General features: G+C 44.4%; 1 protein-coding gene across 1 annotated transcript in view; it reads right to left on the bottom strand.

Moving 5' to 3' along the window:
• Nucleotides 1-3,108, bottom strand: part of Atf7ip2 (activating transcription factor 7 interacting protein 2) — a 54,074-nt gene extending 50,966 nt beyond the window's left edge. Inside the window, exon 1 of the mRNA XM_021185482.2 lies at nucleotides 2,990-3,108. The gene's annotated coding sequence lies outside the window, so the exon portion shown is untranslated. The remainder of the gene's footprint in view (nucleotides 1-2,989) is intronic.
• Between the last annotated feature and the right edge of the window lie 12,121 nt (nucleotides 3,109-15,229).

The raw sequence follows: 15,229 nt of genomic DNA, 5'->3' as shown, positions 1-15,229 counted from the left end.
TGAGATTCACTGAACTGGAGTTGATCCCTTGGGACAACAGGTAGTTATAAAATAACATGTAAGTACTGGGAACCAAATCCAGATCTACAAGAGTACTCTTAACCACTGAGCCACCTCTTCAGCATCTAAAACTGCATTTACTTATTTATTGATTTAGTGTGTGTGGCAATGCCAGGAATAGAAGTCATAGGACAACTTGTGGTAGTTGGTTTCCTCCTGTTACAGGATATTTGATCACTGCACATAGAAAACCTAATTGTTAGCAAAATATATGAGTTTAAATAGATATTGTATTTTTCAGATGGCTCTAACTTTTTGCTCTGCTTGGCTCAAACTAATGCTGGCAATCTGCTCCAACCTTCTGGCTCCTCATTCTCTGGTTCATTCTGTCATTACCTATGTCTAGCTTGTTCTTTCTTCAATCTGCCTCTGTAAAACTATTATATATTATATATTTTTCCTACCTTTGGATGATTAGAGCAAAAAGGAATGGAGTACTAGAACAGTCCTCAGCAACGTTTCCCATGGCTGTCAAGCTTTTTCACAACAATATTAAACACAGTACTGCCTCAGAGGTTTATTAATGGAAATTACATTTAGAAGTGAGTGCTCTATTTAGCTGGTGACTAGATTTGAACCACAAACCTCACTTACACCTGTAATTACTCACAGTCAAAACTTAAAATCGTATCTGATCATCTCCTCCCCACCCCCATCCCCCTCATTTGGTGGGAGTGTTTGTGTAGTGAGGATTGACTACACAGCCTCATTTATGCTAGGCATTACCCTACCACTAAGCTATATTCTCTTTTTTTTTTTTTTTTTTTTTTTTTTTTTTTTNTCACTTTGTAGACCAGGCTGGCCTCGAACTCAGAAATCCACCTGCCTCTGCCTCCCAAGTGCTGGGATTAAAGGCGTGCGCCACCACGCCCGGCCCACTAAGCTATATTCTCAGCTTTTACTATGTTGACACAATGATGCCCAAGTTGACCTTAAACAAGCTCTGTAGTGTTCAGGTAGACCGTCCAATTATGATCCTACTGATTTACCTTCCTGAGTAGATGGATCTACAACCCTTAGCTCCTTTAAACTCATGGTTTTCTCTTTAGATACTGCATAAGTACAGAATGATTTACCTATACTTATAAAGATGAGAAAAAAAAAACTATCCAATTCTACTGCTATGTGTATTATAGGATAAGTCCTGGTTTAATTCTCAGAAAGTAAGATAGCTCTGAAGGTAAAAGACCTTGCTATGCAAGCCTGATTCCTATATTCAGAAGCAACAAATCCCAAAAGTTGTACTTTGACCTCCACACATGAACAGGGACATATACATGCCCACACAAACACAATACTTTTATTATTGTGTATATATCAGAGAACTATGGAATAATGCATGCAGAGATGAAGGAACTATTAACTTTACCAAAATTCAAAACATTAAGTAGCAAGGAAATATAATGAAATTGAAGACTAACATCAAGTACAAGGTCAATAAAGTAAGCCAAAATATCCAAGAGTTACCTAAATTGTATTAGTTGTTAAATATATTTTTAAAATGTACATATTTCTGCTGAGGTAAGAGCTAATCTTAGAACTTTAGGGAGGCTAACTTAACGTTAGATTCATCTTTTCTAAAAATATTGAGGGATAAACAAAGATAAAAGGCAACCGTCACAAGACTTACAACTCAGTATATGCAATTAATCTTTCATCTCATGGCATTTCACGTTTGATTGATTGCCTCTGCTTTCGAAGTGCTGGGATTTAAATCGTGCCTGATGGAAGTCAGTTTTTTTTAAAAGCAGAAACCATTGTTGTTTCCTTTGTTGAGACATATTATTTAATTTGTTTGACAAAATTGGAAAAAGATGAGAATAAGAAATTGCTATTGCTATTTTTTTTTTCTTTTCTGTTTTTAGGCACCATAAAAAAAAATCAACCTCTACCTGAAAGAAGTTCAGCATCAATTCACTATGACCTATTGTAGTGGGCTACTGAACTATGATTACAACACCTAGTGAATGCATTCTTAAGAAAAACGTTAGTGGTCATGTAAACCAGCCATATATATATATATTTTTAGACATTTATTGTAGAAAGGCAGGCAGAGAGGGAGAGTTTAGGGAAGTAGAGGCTGGCCATGGCCACATGGAGAGAGGCGGAAAGGGAAGATGGAGAGAGGGGGCGTAAGGGGGCCAGAGTAAGAGCTAAGAGAGCAGCCATAAATTTCTATACTATGTGTCAGTGACCAGAAAGCTATGCGAACTGCCAGACAGCATGACTGCTGTCTGTCTGCTTCTGTAAACAAGGCTTGCTTGCTCCCTGTCAACGCCCACGGCTGCCTTTAGGAGTTCCTCTTTGCCTTCAAATGTTAAAGCAAATTGCAGGTCCTGCTGCTCTTCTGCCAGGGGCAGCCCTGCGGGTGGTGACTATAAGTTCCACAGAATTTGACTTATTCAGGCTTGACAGGGTGGGGTGTCTTTCCTCAGGTACTCCAAACCACCGCCTAGCGAGCTCCAGATGCCGGTTGGTCTTTATTAGCAAATTGGTCCAAACTTGCAACTCTCCCTCTGCTGTCGGTCTGCCTAACACAATCCCAAACGGCAAGCTGCATTTTTTTTTCCCCCAGAGTAAAACGACCCGATCCATCACTGTACCTGATGTACAGACCCTGGGAATGGGCTGCATCTCATCAGTTCACCTGCGGTACCTGGAAGAGCGCGCCGCAAACAGCCAATGCCAGTTCCCCACCCCGCCGGGTCGCTCTGCCTCAGGCGGCGGCCTCCTGACGCTTCCGGCTTCCCCCACCTCCCCAGCTACTCCGGCTCCACGGGGCCAGGTCCCTCCGAGTCCGGCCAGGAACCTGGGTGCACACTTCATCCGGCCTCCGAGGGCCGAGCGCCGCCATGAAGCCGGCCCGAAGGCTCCGCCAACGGCCTCCGTCTCGGAGCCGTCGCCCGCCCGTCGGCCGGCCGCAACGTACCTGGAGCGGCGTCGCTCCTCAGCCGTCCTCAGCCGTCTTCAGCCGGCCTCAGCCAGAGCCGAGACCCCAGACAAAATGACCCGCGGTTGGGCTGGAGCTAGACTAAATCTCCCTCCCTCGGCCCCCGGGCCTCGTGCCAGCCAATGACAGAGCGAAGGTCAGAGAGCCCAGCCAATCACAGTGGCAGTGGGCGGGGAGCGGTGCGGCTCAGGGAAAAGTAAACTGACTGAAGGCCGGTCTCAGTCGCCTGGCCCTGAGCTTCAGGCCAGGCGCTCAGCTCAGCCAGAGAGGCTGGCGAGCGAGCGAAGATTTTGATGGTGTTTGGGAAGTTACTACTAATGAAACCTCCACAGGAACAAGCTCCCGAGGATTGCAGATTCCAACTGTGACAATTCGGTTGACCTGGAACCGGGATGGCGATTGGCCAGTGAATTCCAGATACCACAGTGGACTCAAAACTCTGCCACTTCAGGGAGCCTTCACTGACTTCTGTGGAGCCTTTATTTCCATAGCTCAGTTCAGAGAAGGGACTGGGGAACCATGAAGAATAGTGTTTCTCGTCACTATAACCAGATGTGCTCTGGAGACAGAGAGTCTCACAGCCCAATGGGGGCTGTTTGCAAAATGTCCTTGACTGGCAAAGCTGAATTGCTGAGGTGCTAGAGGAATCAACTTGCAGGTTGTCACAGTCTTCTTTTACACATAGGGCAACATGGGAAAGTTCGTTATTTGCATGCTATGGTCCACTTCAATCTCAGCAAGCAGGTTGCAGGGAATGGCTGATCTGAGTGGATTAAAGGCCAGCCTAGGTGAACACTAGGCCCACCAATCTGAAAATAAATAAAGCCGGGTAGTGGTGGTGCACGCTTTTAATCCCAGCACTTGGGAGGCAGAGGCAGGCAGATTTCTAAGTTCGAGGCCAGCCTGGTCTACAGAGTGAGTTCCAGGACAGCCAGGGCTACACAGAGAAACCCTGTCTCGAAAAACAAAAAACAAAAAAACAAAAATAAAAATAAATAAATAAAAATCACATTACAGTAACATGTAGCCTTGGGATGGCTTGTATATGCTCAGCCAGGGGAGTGGCACTATAAAAAGGTGTGGCCCTGTTGGAGAGGGTCTTAAGACCCTCATTCTAGCTGCCTAGAAGCCAATATTCTGCTAGCAGCCTTCAGATGAAGATGTAGAACTCTTAGCTCATGCCTGCTTGGATACTGACATGTTCCTGCCTTGATGATAATGGACTGAACCTCTGAACCTGTACACTAGCCCCAATTAAATGTTGTCCTTTATAAGACTTGACTTGGTCATAGTGTCTGTTCACAGCAGTAAAACCCTAAAACAGATGGTGGTGCCAGGGACTGAGGTATTGCTGTGATAGGCTGGACCATGCTTTTGTTTGGAAGAATGTGGATTTGGGTACTTTAGATTTGGAAAGCAGTGGGATGCTTTAAGTTGGGCTAATTGGGGTATCCTAGTAGGAATATGGAAGACTTTGTTGCTGAGATTGATTTGAACTGTGAAGACCTGGCCCAAGAGCGTTCAGTGGAGAATTTCAATATGTGGCCTAAAGATTGTTTTTGTGATATTTTGGTGAAGAATGTGGCTGCTTTTTGCCCTTGTATGAAGAATCTAGCTGAGGTTAGGGTAAAAAGATTTATATTAATTATACTGATAAAGGAAATCTCAAAAAAGCCCAGCAGAGACTTTGTTTTCTGGTTAGGTCTCATGAAGAATATTTTGAACAAGTGTAGCAAGCTTAGAAAGGCAAAATATAAAATATATGGTATTAAAGGGGCACCGGGAAGTAAATGGAGCTGAATCCTTTGTTCAAGGATATTTAAATTGAATTAAGGGAGTAGTGGTCTTGGGGCAAGTCCCATCCAGCTAAATTTAGGTCCAGGCATGGTAGTACAAGCCTTTAATCCCAGGAGACAAAGTCAAGCATATCTCTGAGTTCAAGGTTAGCCTAGAACACAGCAAGTTCTAGGTAAAGAAAAGCTTAAGTCTAGGTTTGGTGTACCACACCTTTAATCTCAGTGTTTAGGAGATAGGCATGCAGATCTCTGAGTTCAAAGTCAGTCTACAAAGCAAGTTCCAGGACAGCCAAGCTTAGGCAGTGAAGGAGTTGGAAAACAGAAAGCTGGTGATAATGTAATAGAAGAAGGGGCGGGGTGGGGTGGGGTGGTGTGGGGGCATGCCCCCAGCAAGCAGCAGAACTTGGCAGCTTTGGCCACATGGTTCTAGATTTAAGAGTCCAGAATAGAAGGGACTACTGAAGCAATTCATGCTAGTTAGCTGGAGCTAAGAAATTAATGGCAATTAAGAAGAGACTAGTATCACTGAGGTGAAGTATCACTTCTTCTGGGAAGTGTCTTCTGAGAACAAAAAGAAGCTGTGTTCCAGAGATGGCCAAGATGCTGCAGCTGTACTTGGTAATAAGTAAGAGTCACCCAGGTGGTACAGGTTTTGAAGGCATGAAGGGGTCATGAAGAGCATATGAGTCTTGACACTGTGAAAGGCCAGGGAAGGCTGTTGGCGAAAGTGCAGCCTCAGTTGCAGTTGATGGTCCAGAACTGAAGAAGCCATCCAAAGGATTTGAGGCTTGGCACTATAAAGAAAGACTATGAGAGGTATTGGTGAAGCCTAGTTGCAATAGAAGACCCAAGTGTATTAGAGATGCCAGTACCATGAGGGCAGAGCTGGAGATATGACCCAAGCCCTTTGGATAAGCCCAGAAGATCATGTGTGGATTCCAGACATTGAAACAAGAAGCTGTAACATTGGACACCCCAAGATGTTAGAGATGTCAGATCCATGGGCTATCTGCTGAGGAAATCTGCTAACAGGGAGTGGAACCAGCCCAGGAGAAAGATGTTTGTTGCAGTCAACAAAAATGAAAAAGGAGTCAGAGATCTGAAGACCTCCTTGACATCAGACATGGAGATGCAGAATTTGGAGTTTGCCTAGCTTGTTTCCTGTTTTGCTTTGGGGATTACAGTTAAGTGTTCAGATGCATCTCAGAAGAGACATTGAACTTTCGACTTTTAACATTGTTGAGACTGCTATAGACTACGGGGACCTTTGAAGTTGGACTAAGTGGATTTTGCATTATGCTATGTTTAGATATGGCCTCCATAGACTCATATATTTAGACAAGCCTATGGGGGCCAGGGAGTGGAATGTGATGGGTTGTAAATACTTGACCCAGGGAGTGGCACTATTAGAAGGTGTGGCCCTATTGGAGTAGGTGTGTCACTGTGGGTGTGGGCTTTAAGACCCTCCTCCTAGCTGCCTGAAAGCCTTCAGATGAAGATGTAGAACTCTCAGCTCTGCCTGGATGCTGCCATACTCCTGTCTTGATGATAATGGACTGAACCTCTGAGCTTGTAAACCAGCCCTAATTAAATGTTGTCCTTTATAAGACTTGCATTGGTCATTGTGTCTGTTCACTGCAGTAAAACCCTAAGACTATCCTTATTACTAAATTGTTGGGTACTAGCCGCTTAAAGTTTTCTATGTTGAGTGGTCCTGTGGGCAGAAGAGATGGTCCAGCTGTTTAGAACACTTGTCCTAATGCAGAGAATTCAGTTCCCAGCACTTCACATCAGGCAGTTCACAACTGCCTATAATTCTAATTCCAGGGGATCCAAAACCCTCTGGCTTCTAAGGAAACTTGCATACATTTGATAAAAATAAATCATGGAGGGACACTCACACATTTATAAAAATATTTTTTTAAAACATGGTCTTGTTCTCTAGGACTTAAGGATCATGCTGTGTGTGTGCTACATGCCGAATTTGCTATTCATCCTCAATAAGACAACTAAGGGAGCCAAATACATATAGAGAAGTAGAAAAAGAATTATTTAATATGACCACAGTGGAAAGAGGAACAAAGAGATCCCAAGACTTCCCTAAGTCAGTCTTCAGGGTATAATGGGGATGTGGCTGTGTTAGCTCAGTTTGTTCTGTGAAACAGGTAAGAAATTGACTGGGAGAAACAATCAACCCATATATGAAAAAGCCATAAGGCTGCAAGTCAGAAAGCTGCAGGAGACAGGCTCCTAGGCTGAGTCAGATTTGGTGAAGCCTGGTGCTTAATAATGTCCTCTTGTCAAAGAATATGCCCTTAAGGCCTGCTGCCCTGTGGTTATGTAACAGTTTCTTCCAAGCCTGAAATATTCCATTCTGTTGAGAAGCTTATCAAAGAGAAGTTGAGCAAATCAAAATAGTTTCAGGAAGTCCCTGAAACTGACTAGATTTACTAGGTCCCTCCCTGCCAAAATAAACATTAAAAGGTGAGGGTTCCTCAGAGACTAGCTGAACAGACCTTCAAAGAAGACTCAAAAGAAGCTGTTTCCAATATTCCCCATATAACTGATTCCCAATAAAAGTTCTATTGCCTTTCCAGAGGACCTAAGAACAATTCCTAACATATGTTACTGGCTTACAGTCTACGATGAATTCCACATTAAATGATATAACATGAATAAAGTACAGTGGTTTAAATAGGAATGGCCCTAGTGGGCTCATTTAATTGAATGCTTAGTCACCAGGGAGTGGAACTCTTTGATAGCATTAAAAAGATTAGGAGGTAAGATCTTGATGAAGGAAGTGTGTCACTGGAGGTACACTTTGGGGTTTCAAAAGCCCATGCCAGACTCAAATTCTCTGTCTGCCTATGGATCAGGATGTAAAGCTCTCAGCTACTGCTCTAGCAATATGCTTGTCTTCTTTCTGCCATCATGCTCATAGATTAACTCTCTAAAACTATCAACAAGGACCCAATTAAATGGTTCCATGCTGGGTGTGGTGATGAAGACCTTTAGTCTCAGCACTTGGGAGGCAGAGGCAGGCAGATCTTTGAGAGATCAAGGCCAGCCTGGTCTCCAAAGTGGGCCCAGGGCAGCCAGGGCTATTACACAGAGAAACCCTGTCTCAAGAAACAAAACAAAAAGCTTCCTTTTTGGAAGAGTTGTCTTAGTGACACATGTTCCACTATGTTCATAGCAGCCTTATTTATAATAGCCAGAATCTGGAAAGAAACCAGATGTCCTTCAACAGAGGAATGGATACAGAAAATGTGGTACATTTACACAATGGAGTACTACACAGCTATTAAAAACAATGACTTCATGAAACTTAGGCAAATGGATGGAACTTTAGAAAAAATTCATCCTGAGAGAGGTAACCTGCCGCAGTCTCTGATCTGCAGAGACAAGAATGACACGGACACCAAGACGGGCTCACACAGCTTCCACTTTACTTGGGGCAAGGGCTATTCTTATACACTCGCGGCAACTGACCTCATCTCACTCCACATCACCTCATCCAATCAGAATCACACATGCTCCATGCATGAATCAGGCACGAGCTCAAGTTGGTCACAGATAGGCTGACAGTCTGGATCACAAGGAATAATCTAACTTGGCAGGCAACTTACACATGCAGTTTCACTTCGCATGTTCGGGCAAGGCAGTAAACATGTGGGGTTCACGGGGCCTGGCAATGGACCAGGGCACCACCTTGGCCCATGTGGCCGTACCTGCTTCCCGCATCTCCCCCTTTTTGTTTTATTAGTAGCTCTGGGATCAGCATCTGTCTTAGGTCACCCCCATCCATGCCACATCCTTACCTGTCATGGGAGTGACAAACTCACTTTCACCATCCTGTCTTAGGTTGGTATGCGCACGTGAAGGTCTTACCTGTCATTGATTACTGATCCAGCATGTTGAGCCAACACTGGGGGGATGTTCCTGCTTCCAAGGCTGCCATAGCCTGCACTAAGGCTTTTTTATCAGCCCTGTGCCGCCTTCGCATATGTGCCATCGACCAAAGCATTCCTCCACACACAGCAGTCAGCAGGAACACCCAAAAGGCCATCCCTCCCCAACTTTTTTAAGAATCCCACAGTTCCCTGGATGATCTCCAGCCATTGCTTTGCAGTTGCAATCTCCACACGGGTGTTGTTCATGGCAACAATCGATGCTCACAATTCCTTCATCTTTGTGTTGAGATCATGACTCTATTTCCTAGCAGCATCGCACCAATTGCACGAGACAGATTTGCAGCTTTGGAAAAATTCTGATATGGAACAGAGGTTACACACATTCCTGACATATAAGTAATTCAGGAAGCAAATACTAACTGCTCCAAAATATTCATTTGTTCCTGCAACCAATCAATCCACTCTTTGGTTGACCATAAGGATACCAGCTTTCAAATTTGTATTATTTCCCTCTTGTACCACCAAAGGCACTGGCAGTATTAGACGATAGATTATTGGGAACTGAAGCAGTTCCCACTGAATTAGTATACATCTGCCTCCACACTTAAGTGGCACTGGCAGAAGGAGTGCTTTCACTATTCCCCATAACAGTCTTTCTTGCGATGATACTGCTTGCAGGTGCATCATGATAAGGCAGAGGGTCACCAGGTGTTTCATCTTCTTCCACTTTGCTTTCTCTCCACGGCTTCGTCTGTCATTCTGGAACTCAGACTGGGTTCTCATGATCCTCTGGAAACACACAGACAGCTCCTCGGGACCATACCAACACCTGATCTGGACCTTTCCATTGTCCTGTGAGGACATCCTTCCATAGCACAGACATGGCCGCACCCTGCTGAAGGGTACAATGCCGTTCTGCAGCTGATTTGCCATTCTTATCCATTTTTTAAATATTTATTTATTTATTATATGTAAGTACACTGCAGCTGTCTTCAGACACACCAGAAGATCTCCTTAAGGATGGTTGTGAGCCACCATGTGGTTGCTGGGACTTGAACTCAGGACCTTCAGAAGAGCAGTAGGGTGCTCTTACCCGCTGAGCCATCTCACCAGCCCCTTATCCAAATTTTAAAAATTAAGAATAAAGAGGTTTATATTTAATTTATCCCTAGGGGATTTAAACTGCATCCCTATTCCCCCTTTTTGTTTTATTAATGTGTTCTTCAATGTGGCATTGGCTCTTTCTACAATTCCTTGTCCTTGGGGGTTATAGGGTAAGCTATGGATAATTTTTATACCTAATGCATTACAAAAATGTAAAAATCTCTGGGAGGTATAAGCAGGTCCATTATCAGTTTTTATCGGTCTAGGCATCCCCCATGCTGCAAACTCCTGAAGGCAATGAGATATAACATTAGAGGGTTTTTTTCCCCTGTTTGGGCAGTAGCAAATATAATGCCTGAATATGTATCTATGCTGACATGAACATATTTAAGATTACCAAATTTTGGGGTGTGGGTAACATCCATCTGCTAAACATGAAGAGGCTTAACACCTCGGGGATTAACTACAATTGGCCTTTGTGGCAACAAGGACACACAATGGGCACATTTTAACACAATTTTTCGACCCTGTTCTCGGGTAATCCTAAACTTTTGTTTCAAGGTGCCTGCATTAACATGAAAGTTTCTATGAAAATCTGCAGCAAGCTGCACTGGAGAGGCACTCATAAAAACAAACAGGGAANGAGTACATTCATCTGCAACAGAATTTCCCCTGGCTATAGGCCCGGGCAATCCTGAATGAGCTCTAACATGTACAATGCAAAAAGGATGCTTCCTTTCCCAAATCATTTTTTGCAAGGAGGAGAGTAGGGTACATACAGTGGAGGCGGCTTTAATTATCCCCACGGCTCCTAATTGGTGCACTGCTTGGACTCCATACTGACTATCTGAAACTAGATTAAAAGCTTCCTCAACCTCTTGAAACACTTGCAGGACAGCACATAATTCAACAGTTTGTGCAGATTGATAGGGAAATACATGAGCTTGGGGTTGATTTCCTTCAACATAAACTACTCCTACGCCACCTTTGGATCCATCAGTAAATATATTAACAGCACCTGGGATTGGCTCAGTCTGGGTAATTCTGGGATATATCATAGGATTTCTCATGACAAACTGAAGCCAAGGACTGGTGGGATAATGATTCTTGATGCTCCCAGTCATGCTGGTGCAAAGAATGGCCCAATCATTATAGTGGAGGCAAGTACCTCGATCTGTTTAAGAGTATATGGCGTGATTATTACATCAGGTTGTTTACCAAAAGCTCCTAGCCCAACCTTCATACCCTTAAGAATTAGCTGGGCTATGCTTTCAGGGTACCATGGCAGTACCTTGGCTGGGGAGTGATGTAAATATACCCAACATAAAGGTCCTTTTTGCCAAAATACTTCCGTGGGAAACAAATCAGTAGCAATAACACAAAAACTAATAGGCAAGGTGGGATCAACCTGATCAACTTGAGGCTTGGCTAAATAAACTTTGTTCCACCTTTTGCAAACAAGCTCTGGCTAAGGGTGTTAATTGGTGAGGAGATTGTAAATCGGAATCTCCTTTTAAAATATCAAATAAAGGGTGTAACTCTGAATTGGGAAGATTACAATAGGGCTGAATCCAATTGATATCGCCTAACAATTTCTGAAAATCATTCAAGGTATGGAATTTATCCATCCTTAATTCCAGCTTTAGTGGCTCGACAACAGCATCTCTCAATTTAGTGCCTAAATAATGTTTTACTTCTGTCTTTTGAACCTTTTCTGGGGCTATCACCAAATTCCACTTCTCCAACTGTTTAGTTAGGGTCCCAAATACTTCTTCCACTTCCACATTAGAGGATCCACAAATCAAAATATCATCCATATAGTGGTATAAATATACTCTTGGATACTGTTGTCGGATAGGTCGAAATGCTTTATCTACATAAAGCTGGCATAGGGTAGGGCTATTTGCCATACCTTGGGGTAGAACCACCCACTCGTATTGCAAATCAGGGGCAGAATGATTAATTGATGGCAAGGTAAAGGCAAATTTATCTGTATCAGCGAGATGCAGAGGAATGGTGAAAAAGCAATCTTTCAAATCCATCACTATTGAGGTTCAATTTCTTTGTAATGCTGAAGTCATTGGTAACCCTAATTGCACTGACCCCATGATTTCCATCTGGGCATTGACTGCACGTAAATCATGGAGTAACCTCCATTTCCCTGATTTCTTTTTTTATAACAAAAATAGGTGTATTCCATGGTGAAATAGATTCTCTAACATGTCCTGCATCAAGTTGTTCTTTAACTAACATGTGGGCAGCTTCCAGCTTTTCCTTGGGTAGGGGCCACTGAGGCACCCACACTGGCTGATTAGATTTCCATTTAATAGATATTTGCTCAGTGGCCCCTAGGAAAAACCCAATCCCTCCCTGCCACTTTGGCCTCTAGGAGAGATAGGTGAGAGTCGTCCATCCTCATTTTTGCCAAGACCCTTACCCTTCTGATAGTTCGTCCTGTCCATGATAGTTTGACTCTGCAAACTACAAGTCTTTTCTGAAACCATTTTTACACCCATCTTTGTCATAACATCTCTTCCCTATAATGAAACAGGGATTTGAAGAACTAATGCCTGAAAACTGCCCCTATGCCCCTCATCCTTCCAATGGAGGACACTGGCACTGCAGTTGGGGTCTTGTGCAAATCCAAGACCTTGAAGAGTTTGAGCAGAGGTCTGAAGGGGCCAACTTTTTGGCCAACCTGCTTCTTTTATAATGCTGCGATTGGCCCCTGAATCAAGTAAGCCCCATATAGAGACTCCCTGAACTTCAAGTTTATACATAGGGCAATCCTCCATAGTCATAGAAAACCACAACCCAGTATCTCCAGTGGAGCCAAAGCCCCTATTTCCTCTTTTCAGTTCCCTTGAAGGGAAGCTAGCATGGTGACTAGGCAAAAGCAAAATTTGAGCAATTCTATCTCCAGGGGAAATGGCAGACACCCCTCTGGGGGAGGAAACCATGATCTTAACCTCTCCCTCATAGTCAGGACCAATGATACCAGAATGGATAATTAATCCCTTAATGGCTGCTGAACTACATCCTAATAAAAGGCCAACTGGGGTTTTAGGCAAAGGACCCTTAAACTCTGAAGCAATCCTCTGCACACCCATTTCTGGGGTTAATATGAGTCTGGTGGTGGTGCAGATGTCCAGTCCTGCATTTCCTGTTGTGGCTCTCCTGGGGACGCCGGTAGATGATTGCACCAGGGAATATGTTGAAGGTTCAGCCACGGTGTGGGAGTCTGCTGAATGGCCTCATATATTTGTGGGACCTGAGGTTGGGGGCTCAGCACTTCGTTTTTTGGCCTAGTGCCTGTGGAGTGAGAAGTTAGAGGGCGACCATCTACATCCCACTTGGATTGACATTCTCCAGCCTAATGATTTCCTTTGCAACAGCGAGGACATAACTTGGGCTGTAGCACGCCTATCTAAATCTCCTGTCTTCCTTTATTTGGACAGTCTCGCTTGAAATGACCTGGCTGCCCGCAAGAGAAGCATCCCCACTAGATTCCCCCCTGCCGTCCACCCTGACGAGGAGTCTGCCTTTGAGCCTGAACTATGGCTGCCACTAACCCCTGGTTGGTCAGTGGATTGTCCACCACAACTTGGCAAACCTTTAGCCATACATCCAGCGGTTTGCTCTTATAAGGGCGTATGGCGTCTCTGCAGGGTTTATTGGCCTGCTCATAGGCTAATTGCTTGACCTTTTGACTGGCATTGCAGTATCAACATCCGGAAATACTCTCCCGGCTGTCTCCACTAGTCGTTCTAGGAAGTCTGCAAACTTCCCTGTATTACCTTAGACAAGCTGGCCCCAAGGTCTCCAGTGCCTGATAGCATCTTACAAGCTCTAAGAGCACACTTATTAATCTGCTCATAAACCTGTATAGGATAACCTGTTTGATTGTTGGCAAAATTCCCTTGCCCCATTAACATGTCTATATTCCAGGCTGCATTGGGGAGTCCAGCGGCAGCATTAGCTGCAGCCTGCTCAACGGCATGCTCAATATAAACAGCCTTTCATGTTAAATAACCTCCTCCCAAAAGAACGGCCTTGCAGAGGTTCTGCCAATCAAAAGGCATCATACAGTACCACTGTAGGGACTCAACCTGAGTTACGGTAAAGGCAGCCTGGACCCCATAAGTCGAAACTGACTCCTTCAATCTTTGTACAACCTTCCAATCCAGGGGTTCGTTGATACCGTTGCCCCTGTTGATCCTGAAATACTGGGAAGGCCCCCGCAATGGCGGGCACATTTTTTCCAGACTTCTGCATGAAGACTATGCTTTCCCCCTTTGTCTCCCTCATCTTTATAAGGGGGAGGAGAAGGTAATGGAGGGGTTGATGGTTCGGGCAGCCTACCGCGCCTCAAACTCAAGCGGAACATCCAACTACAGACGTCACTATCAGTCCCATCGCTGTCACTAGTAGACCCTTCAGAGCTAGATTCCTTCTTCTCTTTCTTATCTTTGGTTTGTTGTTTAAGCTGTTTAGGTTTTCGGCTGCTAACCTGAGAAGCAATCTCCTTAGCCTCCTCAAGCGCCTCCACTCCTTCCTCTATTTCAGCATTGTACTTTCCACTGGCGTCCCTCAAGCACTCCTTGACCAAGTTCCAGATGGCTAACATCCCTGCAGGTAGAGGGTTCTTCATATCGGAATCTTGGAGATCCCTTCCCAAACGCTCCCAGCACTGTTGATTAATATACCTTTCCTCTAAAAACCATGGGGCTTCCTTGGAGAGGGTGTCCAGAAATCTGTCCACCATCTCTTCTTTCATGTTAATACCGCTTCTTTTTAAGAAGGTGAGTCAACGCCATTTTTACTTTCACTTTAGATGCAGTTGAACCCATATCGCTTAAATTCCCTCCATCTCTGTATCGGAGATCCTTAATGCTTCGTCTCTTTTTTCCTGGGAACCTGACAGGCCTGTGCTTTCTTTATGTACCGTTGCTTACCAACACAATGAGATCCCTGTACGGGCCATCACTTGCTGCAGTCTCTGACCCGAAGAGACAAGAACGACACAGACACCAAGATGGGTTCACACAGCTTCTGCTTTACTTGGGGCAAGGGCTATTCTTATACACTCACAGCAACTGACCTCATCTCACTCCACACCACCTCATCCAATCAGAATCACACATGCTCCATGCATGATTCGGACACAAGCTCAGGTCGGTCACAGATAGGCTGACAGATCTGGATCACGAGGAATAATGTAACTTGGCAGGCAGCTTATGCATGCAGTTTCACTGCGCATGTTCGGGCAAGGCAGTAAACATGTGGGGTTCATGGGGCCTGGCAATGGACCAGGGCACCATCTTGGCCCATGCGGTGGCACCTGCTTCCTGCAGTAACCCAATCACAAAAGAACACACATGGTATGCACTCACTGATAAGTGGAT

The sequence above is a fragment of the Mus caroli genome, chromosome 16, assembly GCF_900094665.2.
Source record: "Mus caroli chromosome 16, CAROLI_EIJ_v1.1, whole genome shotgun sequence".
In the NCBI taxonomy this organism is placed as follows: domain Eukaryota; kingdom Metazoa; phylum Chordata; class Mammalia; order Rodentia; family Muridae; genus Mus; species Mus caroli.
Note: the sequence above shows the minus strand (reverse complement) of the source record. Positions and strands in the feature narration are given on the sequence as shown.